Here is an 11,023-nt window from a genome sequence, read left to right as displayed (position 1 = left end):
TGGATAGTTTCTATTAATCTGTCTTCAAGTTCACTGATCCTGTTTTCTGCTATATCCAGACTGCTGTTAAAGCCATCAAATGAGTGCTAATTTCAGATGTTGTGTTCTTTAATTATAATATGCTCATTTGATTATTTTTTATAGATTTCAATCCTCTGATGAAATTCTTCTCTTTCTTTCCTGTGTATCCATGCTGTGTGTTTTCCTTAACATACTTATAATAATTATTTTAAGTCCTTGTCTACAAACTCCAATAATCGATTTATCTATATTTTACTAAAGTAAAACTATACAATGAGATGCTGGAAAGGAGTCACTCCTCAAGAAGTGTCAGAATGAATTATGCAAATGAAAAAGAAGACAGACATGCCAGGAAAGATGTAATTATTCACTGGGCTCTGGGGTGAGAAAAATTGGAGGTATTTCTTAGACAAGAAACCAGACCCTGATGACAGGTCCAGTAGGGAGGACACAATTTGAAACATAAACAGAGAAAGTATTTTCTGCTGACTCATACAAAAGGCAGATTCCAATGAAGAGTGCCCTGTCCACTCAGTCCATGCCACTCAGACACTAGGGAGACCAATCCAAGTGTCAGGTTAGAGTCATAGGTAAAGAAGACAACCTCACCAAAGTACCAGCCTTAAGACCTAGCTGATAAGTATGCATTAGTTAGACAAACCAAACAAGACCAAGAAAAATAGGTCCAGGATAAGGGCAGGGCTTATGGGGTGATAGTCTTAAAGAACTACTAAAAGAGATGAAGAAAGAGATTTTAAAGTTAGGTTTGGGCAGACTGGCCCTCAGGTTATGAATCTCTGAGGCCATATAGAAAGGAAATTGCTATATAATGGTGTTCATGAGTAGGGTAGCTGTCTAACAAGTAAAATTCCACCTAGCAGAGAGACCTCACACACCTGGAAAACACTGACTAGGAAATATAATCTAGGAGCAAATAGGAATTCGACTAGAGTAAATAATGGCACCAAACTAAAATTCTCTCTAGCCAGGAGTCCAAACAACTAGATCAGGACAAAGTCATACAACTAGTTAGTAGAGTTTTACCCTCAGTTTTCTAGTCAATATGTTTGTAAAAGATTCTACCTCAGCCTCTAGAAAACCAAAGAGAAAAGGGTCGGGTGAGTGAGGCAGCTGTGGTCCAATGGGAGTATTTGGACTCTCTGAAGTAAAGGCCACACAGAAGCAGGGTTGTCTGCCCATGTTAGTCCACTGGGTTTTCCTTTGTGGACAAAAAAAAAAAATGTTCCCTGCCATTTGAGTAAACACGGAGTGTTGCACCATCAAGCCATCAGCTGCTGCAGGGTCACCCCAGCCCCCTGACCCTGCCCCGCCTCCAGTGCACCCTGAGGGGAATTCAGGACGGAGAAAAACAGGATACGGGCTTAAGACGCATATCAAAGGAATACTTTCAATGAGCCCAGACTCTTGCATCTTCCCATACATAGAAAAGCACTAAAATCATTAACTTGAGAAGTCTGGTTTTTTGTGATTAGCAGTCATCTTTTGATGTTAGACTACATGTTTTCCTTTGAAGCAAAAACTCCTATATATATATCCTGGCTCTTCCTGTACCTCTTTGGAACTGTTCCTCGGAGCTACCTGAGAGGCTGTTTTTGGGCTTCAGTCCTCTGGAACATCCCTGAATAAAACATAATTCTCACCTTTTGGCGCGTGCATTTTTTTCAGTTGACACCTTTTACTAAGCCATTTTGATAAATCCAAAAGCTATATTGATTTTGGCTGACAGTCATTTTGAGATAAAGTATTCTAAAACAAATGACCTATACCCTTCCAAAAGGTCACAGTGGGGCTATTTTTATTACCTACTTCATTTCCCTGTAGAAGACAGAATTTAGAGACTGGTGGAGACACACACACACACACACTTCACATTTAGTTGTAAAATAGAATTATTAATTTACCTCAAACCACAGTCTGTTGAGAGCTATTAATAAGCAAGTCCTATGCTGCTTGGGTACACAAGCCCCTTCTCTTTCTCAGCTGGTTGAACATTATCTCTATTCATCCTAAGTCCCTATGGACAGGGGTCCCCAACCCTGGGCCGCAGAGCAGGAGGCGGGCAAGCTAGTGAAGCTTCATCCGCTGCTCCATCGCTGGCATTACCGCCTGAGCCATTCCCCGCCCCCACACCTCACCCCCCAACCCTGTCCTGGAAAACTTGTCTTCCACAAAACCTGTCCAAAAACCGGGTGCCAAAAAGGTTGGGGACCACTGCCCATGGAGAAAGGCCGCAGGGGAGTGGTAACACTGGCTGGCAAGCCCAGCACCTCAGGAGGAGGGAGAGTGTGGAGAGGGGTTGAGGAGGGAGCTGAAATATAGCGCAAAAGGCGAAAAACTGAGCGGTGTAAACTTAAGATTAGTTGGTTTTGGTGGCGGCAGGGGTGGGGGGGGTGGGGGGCGGTAATCTGCCTAGGAAAGAAGAAAATAAAAGGGTGTGAATGAAGAGAGACAATAGTAGGGAGAAATGGGAGGGTGCAGGGAAACACTCTATTTACAGAAAAGATGGGGCATTTGAGGATATAGGAGATAGCTTTGCCCTTCTGTTTACGGTTTTGGGCCATAAAAGTTTGTGCTAATGTAGAGAGAAATTTTTCCTTTGCATCTTTAACATTAGTATCCTAACATTTCTAAATAAATGCCAAAAAACTAAATGTCCAAAACCTTAGATTAGCTGGCTTCAGGAAATCACTTTGGAGTGAGGGTTGTATGTCACTGTACACAAAACTTCCTGGAATATTTTAACTAAGAATGGCATATGCATTTGATGGGAAACTCTGAGGCTATTAAAAATCATGATCTTGATGAATATTTAATGATTTGGGGAAAATGCCATAATACAATGTTAAGTGAGATAAAGCAGATGGGACAGAAACAGTGTGATATGTTGGCATATCATATTATGATATGTCATATCATATTATGATATGTCATATCATATTATGATATGTCATATCACATATTGACAGTGTGATAGATATCTTTCCTCTTTCTGAGCTTACGAGGAGACTACAGCCCAGCCTCCCTTGGGTTATGCAGGGATCATGTGATTGGATTTCTCATCAATGGAAATGTGAGCAAAACTGATGAATCACATTCTAGTCTTAGGCAGTAAAGAACCACTGCAAATTTGCCAAGCTCACTCTCCTAAACACAGGGCTGGAAGCATAGAGCTCCAAAGATGGTGATTTGCAAACCAGAAGCAGCTCTGATCAATCTATCTCCAACTCGCTGTTAGAGGAACGCTGACCAGGAGAGCTGCCTGACCTGCAAGGACTGTGCTAAAAACAAGAAACTAACCTTCGTTCTGTTAAGCCATTAAGATTAGATTTAGTTGTTAGGGCAACGAATACACTAGGATACCAAACTATATATATGAAGAGCTTAATTTTGTTAATAAAAAGTATATACAAAAACATATATATGTATGTATTACATGTATGTGTTTGGATATATACACACAGGTAACTGAAAGATACATACTGAAATGTCAGTGTTTTCTGTTATAAAACTGTAACTGTTAAATTCTCTATTCATTATGAGATTTTTCTAATTTTATTGCAATAAACAGACATTACTTTTCTTGTCAGGAGTATACAACAAATGTTATTAATGAAAAAGCACGAGGCCAGGCTGAGTGCAGACACTGAATGAACATTGGTAGATGAACTGAAAAGTATTCCAGTGAGTATCTAATTGCCATATTGGAGGAAGGGGTGCATGCTACTGTCACTGCTCTTCCTGGAATGCCTAGATATTTTAGAGTGACTGTACATCTCCAAAATAAGTCAGGTGCATTCTCTAAACATGTTACTTTGGTTACTTACAGTTTCCATATTTCTATGTTAAACTTGTATTGTAAATATCACCAAAAAGAACTTTTTGCAGAGAACTTACCATGGCCTGGTATCGTTTATATTTTATTGTTTTACTTTCAACCTCCCCTCTCCTCCCTCTATATGACCTTGTGTGTCTTACCACTGCTGCAGATCTAGAGCAATGCCCAGCACTTAGTAGGTATTCATTAAATAATGATTGTGGAGGAGCAGAGACAGACAACTACAGTGTTCAGGTACAGTTATATTCAAGTAACAAGACAACTCCTTAAAAGCTTCCTTTAGGGGGCTTCCCTGGTGGCGCAGTCGTTAAGAGTCCGCCTGCCGATGCAGGGGACACGGGTTCATGCCCCGCCGGGAAGATCCCACATGCTGCGGAGTGGCTGGGCCCGTGAGCCATGACCGCTGAGCCTGTGCGTCCGGAGCCTATGCTCCACAACGGGAGAGGCCACAACAGTGAGAGGCCCGCGTACCGCAAAAAAAAAAAAAAAAAAAGCTTCCTTTAGGGACTTCCCTGGTGGTCCAGTGGCTAAGACTCCACACTCCCAATGCAGGGGGCTGGGGTTCGATCCCTGGTCAGGGAATTAGATCCCACATGCCACAACCAAAGATCCCACATGCCACAACCAAAGATCCCACATGGTGCAACTAAAGATCCCACATGCCACAACAAAGATCCCACATGCTGCAACTAAGACCCGGTAGAGCCAAATAAATAAATAAATATTTAAAAAAATAAAATAAAAAAGTAAAAGCTTCCTTTAATGATTGTCTTTGATCTGCTGCTTCATGTGAAACACTGTTTGCACCAGGAATGGAAGGTGGGAAGAAAGCTGCACTTTTGAACAGGCAATAAGTCTCCGCTAAAGAACAAAGGCGCCAACTTCCCTCACTCCTCAGGTCAGCCTGCTTTCTGAGACCTCCTACTCCTAGCAAGGCCACTAGATAGCAGAACTTACACTCTCCAGACAATTAACTTATGTATTTATTTATTTATTAATTATTGGCCATGCCATGGCTTGCAGTATCTTAGTTACCTGATGAGGGGTTGAACCCAGGTCTTGGGCAGTGAAAGCAAGGAGTCCTAACTACTGGACTGTCAGGGAATTCCCTCTCCAGACAATTTAAACTCATCTTTTCAGTACCCGTGCTTTCTCTGAGAAGCTAAGTGAACTGTCACTTCGTTACACGATCACCTCCTAAGAGGTGGCTGAGTCACAGAAATTAGACACAGTCTGTGCTCATCACACTCCAAATGGCTTCACACTTCCTTTGGCCTCAAAGCCTTGCTTCCTTTCCCAAGCTCTCAATTCTAGCTCAGCTTGAACCTCTAGGCACATACTTGGGCAAGACAATTCTGGCTGGCCTGCTAAACCAGACTGCAGAGCCTCCAAGGTTTATCATGAGAAAGTGCAACTAGCTCTAACCATGTGGGCTCCTCCTTCTTCTGGGGGCTCTATCCCCTCAGCTTTCTCCTCCTTCAACGCAGTGGCCCAAGGGTGCACTCAAAGCCTTCCCTTAGTTCTCCCTCAGCACTTAATAAACACAGAACAGCATCAGGATAAAGGTCCAGACTAGAATCACAGACTCGGGTTTGAGGCCTGGTATTCCACTTACTAGCTGTGAATCTTCAAGCAAGCTCCTTAACCTCTCTAAAGAGTCTCTCATCTGTAAAATGGGGACAATAACTGTATGTAGCTCATATGGTTCAGGTGATGATTAAATGCTACAACAAATAAAAGTGCAGCCTATCAAAGCATAATAACTCAGCGAATGCTGGCAATAACAGAGTCCTACAAGATGTGCCTCTATTACCTTTTTTACCTCACCTGCTAATCCCCTCACTCCAACTCCTTACACTGGGCTCCTCACTGTTCCTCCTCACGCTAGGTTTGCTCGTGCCTCAGGGCCTTTGTACTGGCTATTTTATCTGGCTAGGATGCTTTTCCCCCAGATGCCCACCTGGCCAACTCCCCCACTTCCTAGAGGTCTCTTCTCAAAACTTCCCAGTGAGCTTTATCTGACCAACTTATTTAATCCTGCAACCTGCGTGCCAGCACTCTCAATGCCCCAGTCCCTATATGGCTTGTTTCTCCCTGTACCACCACCCTATATACGCTCCATGAAGGCAGGGATGTTTGTCAGTTCTGTTCCCTGATATAAACCAAGTTCCAAAACAAAAGTCTCACATATGAAGCAATACAACTTTGCTCCCAGAGTACACAGGTCCTGTTTTACTCTACACACTCTTTTCTAATGTCCACATGAGAGCTGTTGCCACTTTTCAGGCCTCTCCTAGGGGCCCTGCTTTCTAACTTTCAGCTCATCTGCATATGAAAAATGGTATTTAAAAACAGATAACACATATGCATAGTTCAAAATTCAGATGTTAGAAAAAGGTATAAAGAGTCCCTCTCCCTCTCCTTGTTTTATTTAACACTCTATTTTGAAAATCTTCTATATCAGTCCATAAACATCTTCCTCATTCTTTCTTTTAAATTGAAGTATAGTTGATTTACAATGTTGTGTTAATTCCTGCTGTACAGCAAAGTGATTCAGTTATACATATATATATATATATTCTTTTAAAAAATTATTCTCCATGATGGTTTATCATAGGATACTGAACATAGTTCTCTGTGCTATACAGTAGGACCTTGTTGTTTAGCCATTCTATATATAAAAGCTTATATATGCTAACCCCAACCTCCCATTCTCCATCCCTCCCCCAATACCCTCCCCCTTGGCAACCACCAGTCTGTTCTCTATGTCTGTGATTCTGTTTCTGTTTCATAGATAGGTTCATTTGGGTCATATTTTAGATTCCACATATAAGTGATATCATACGGTATTTATCTTTCTTTTTCTGACTTACTTCACTTAGTATGATAATCTCTAGTTGCATCCATGTTGCTTCATCGTCATTCTTTTTAATGGCTACACAATATTCTGTTTTTTAGATGTCCTTTATTGAAGACAATTAATATTTTGCTTTTAACAAGGATACTGCAATAAGTATCCTTTTATAAATGTTTACAGATCTTGCCAAATTGTCTTCCAAAATGGTTGTACCAATTTACACTCTCACCAACAATATATTGAGGCCCTATTTCCCTATATCCTCTTATCAAAGGTTTGGACTTTCATCAATCAGATTAAGTGCAAAATAATATCTCATGATAGTTTTAATTTGCATTTTTTCTTATTATGAGTGAATCTGAGCATCTTTTCATATGAGACACATTTTCCTGTGGACTATCTATTCAAATATTTGCTCATTTTTCTATTAGATTGCCACTCTTTCTTACTGATTTTATAGAAGTTCTTTAGATCTTAAGAAAATTGGGCTTAAGAAAAAAGGAAATAAACAGCTAACACAGATAAAACATGAAAAAAAGAAAATTAGGCTCAAGTCTGTGACATAAGTTACAAGTATTTTTCCAGTTTTGACTGAAAATACATCTTTCCCTGTAAAAACATTTTTTTTACTTTTACATAATCAAATTTATCAATCTTTTCTTTTATAGTCTCTTGGTTTTGTGTCATAATTACCCATTGAGAATATCACAAAATCTGAGGCATGCCACTTTAACATCTACCATCATGAGCAAATCTCCTTAGATACCTCACTACCTGGGGAGACAAGCACAAGAGAGAAACATTTCCTTCTCGCAGATTACCAAAAATTTCCCCCTTATTGTGGTTTCTTTTGGGGAAGGCACACCTTTTCTCCAAGCAAACAACACCAGGAGTGACCTCAGTCTTCAGGTAAGACTCTGCTCTCTATACACTGGTAGTAGCTCAATAAAGCTATATAATACATTCCTAAAACAAATCTGATAGTAAAACAACATCTTGACTGTTTCATAAGTAAATGTCAACACCCTAAATGTTATATCCACAGTGCTAGAAGGGCTGTTCCCTCCTGATACCCCTGAGTCTACATGGGCAACCCCACCATCTAAAAGGAAAACAGCAGAGTGAGTATCAGACTACAATCACAGTTTGAGGAAATGCTTTGAAGGCTCACTGAAGCAAGTCACTTAGTCTCCTAGATTTCAGGAGAGCTGGGGCCTGGGTTGGCCTCAAGCATAATTATGCTACTGTGCTTACTACTCTTTTAGTTTTTCTGATCCAGGCCCTGGAAGGACAGGCTGCTGCTGGAGACCTCCCAACCCAATATTACATCTTCCTTCTCATAGCTGGAATTCAGTATCTGAAGGTGGCAAAAAGACATACACTTTACAGAAGTAAAATTTCTTAAATGTTAGCCCAGGTAATGCTTATTTGGAGGGCTATATCTTTAGTTCAACACTCCAAAGACCCGCCTCAGATCTCAAATGAAGTCCAGTGGAACTGTAATATGAATAGCAGCCTCCTTGCTCCTTACAGCTATAAACATTTATCAACATACAAGTCAGATACATATGAGATATTATATATATGTAATACATATATTATACATATCAACAAACTGGATGACAGGTATTATTTTCCTTAGCCACCCTGGATGGCAAAATAACCCACATACCTCAGCTGGAAAAACTCAATAATTATAGCAGCACGTAACTCATATTGAGTACTATGAGGACACATTATATGCTTTTTCTAATCCACACAACAATTTTATGGGATACTCTTACTACCTTATTTTTTTGTTTAACAGCTGGGGAAACTGAGGAATAAAAAGGTTGAGTAACTTGCCCATGTTTACGGAGCTTGTGCACTGCATACCCAGGCTTAAAACCCAAGGAGTTTGACTCCAGAGCCAAAGCTCTTAACCATTACATGCTACCACCTGTGCCAGGCAGATTGCCACAGGTGGATGTGAGCTGGGAGAAAAAGTACACGTATGCACTAAGGGAGAAGCAATGCACTTGAGCATGTGTACTGAACCCTTAATGAACTGGTAATTGGCAAAGCACCAGGAAGGCAGGTAACAAAGAGATGGTCTTTTCCCCAGGTGTGGATGCCTGTGGACATTTAGACGTGTAAGTAAAATGTCTGGCTTTTTAAAATGTGCTGAAAATTCCTGCCCTTTGTTTACCAAATACCAGCAAAACTTGTCTGATTTCAAGTACCTTAAATACTTCTCAATTTGGGCACTTAAATACATTAACAGAAAATAGAGTCTTAAGCAAGTATTTTTAGTGACATCAAAACCGAGTTTAAAGATCATGTGAGGTACCAACAAAGTTGTCCGTATCTAAGTAGCAACCCACTTGCTTTGTTTGCTGAAACAAGGTACTGTGAGGAAATGCGATCTTCCTACTTCAGTCCCCCAATCATAGACATGGGGCAGCATGAGGGTAGGGGCTTTGACAGAAGCTAAAGTGCTAAACTGGAAGAAAAAAAAAAAAAAGACGAGGTTGGTTCCATTATATTAATACTCACTTGCAGATTTCATAAACAACACCTGAAAATAAGCAGTGTCAAATCGTGGCTAAGCAGCTTTCATCATAGCAGCCTGGGTTTAATTAGGTTTTACATTTTTAAAGTATTTTAGGTTTGCCTAGTGCCTTTAAGGTGCATTGGGCCCTGGTCCCAGAAAGATTAAAAAACAGAAATTAATTTTAAAGACCCTTCATAGGGAAAATAAAATGCCCTTAGCTTGAACCACAAATACTGTACCTAAAGGCCTCCAGTTTCTTTTCCTCCAATCCATTTTCCACGTATCAGAGTAATTTTTTTAAAACAAAAGACAGATCGTGTTTCTCCCTTGGTCAAGCATCTTCAGTCCCTTCAGGTAAAGTCTAAACCTTTAACGTAGCCTACAAGGAACTGCACGATCTTGCTATTGAAGGAGTAGATTATGGTGATTATGGAGCAAAGAGCTAGGCTGTCTCCATTTGAATCCAGTTCTGCCATTTACCAGCTGCATGACCTTGGGTAAATTACTTTTCCTGTCTATGCCTCAGTTTTTCTTCTCTGTAAAATGGGGATAATAATAGAATCCATCTCATAGAGTTGTGAAGATAAAGTGAGTATAATAGATACATATAAAAAGCACAACACAATCCCTGGCACATAAGAAGTTTTATATATTAGCTACTATCTCTTATCTCCCCTGTTTCTTCTCCTCCCTTCCCTCCAACTCTGTGTTCCAGCCATTCTGCATCAGATAGGCCCTAGAATGTCCCAGGAATCATGCTTCCAGACCTTCCCACATCCTGTTTCTCTATTTTAAATACTTGCGGCCAAATCTCCCTCTTATCTTCTTTCCACCCCCATCCTTCTATCTTTGCTTAACCACCACTTGCTTTGGGAAGTCTTTCCAGTCCAGGCCAGTTGTTTCTAATATGGGCTTCTACGGCCCCAGGTAGGACTGCCAGAGGTTAGGAGGTCCAGTTAAATATGAACGTCAGATAAACAATAAATACTCTTCTAGCATAAGTATGCCCCATGCAATATTTGGATTTCAGATAAACAATGAATGAGTTTTTAGTATAAATAGGTACTATGCAATATTTGAGATACTAAACACTTATTTATCTGACTTTTGAATTTAACTGGAGTCCTGTATTTCATCTGTCAACCCCACACCCGGGAGATCCTCCATCATAATCCTTACTACACTTCAGTAATTTAAAAAGTATGACAAGTGGTTTTGTTTCCCCCACTACAGTGATAGCTGTGCAAGGGCAGGGCCCAGGCAGCCATGCTAACTGTTTTAGACCTGGCATGGCAGGCGTTCCACAAGTACCGAGGAATAGAGCCATCAGGCCAAAGCTCAGGCACCCCCTATTACGAGTTAACTCTAACGGCAGGCAAACTCTCTGGGAGGACAAAGCCTTTTCAACAAGGTACCGCTAGCCTCTTGTCCACAGGTGGGTAAAATGATGGTACTGCTTTTCAGAATATCTCGTGTGATAATATCGACTCCCCAATGACAGTTTTAAGATGACCCCACTATTTTGTATTCAAAAAAGGACTTTGAGTTTTCACACCTATTTCACTTGACTCTTAAGGCAAGTATTAATATCCACAACTAACAGGTGAGGAAACAGAGGCTCAGAGAAGGTAAGCAGCTTGCCCAAGATGACCAATCAAAAAGAGCGACCATTTTAACCCGAGGAGCTGACTGTGCACTCTTCCCACCATACCACATGGCCATCTGGGCCAATTTAAAGAATCATAATTCTTAGGTC

Source organism: Grampus griseus (genome assembly GCF_964374135.1).
Source record: "Grampus griseus genome assembly, chromosome: 3".
Lineage (NCBI taxonomy): Eukaryota > Metazoa > Chordata > Mammalia > Artiodactyla > Delphinidae > Grampus > Grampus griseus.
Note: the sequence above shows the minus strand (reverse complement) of the source record.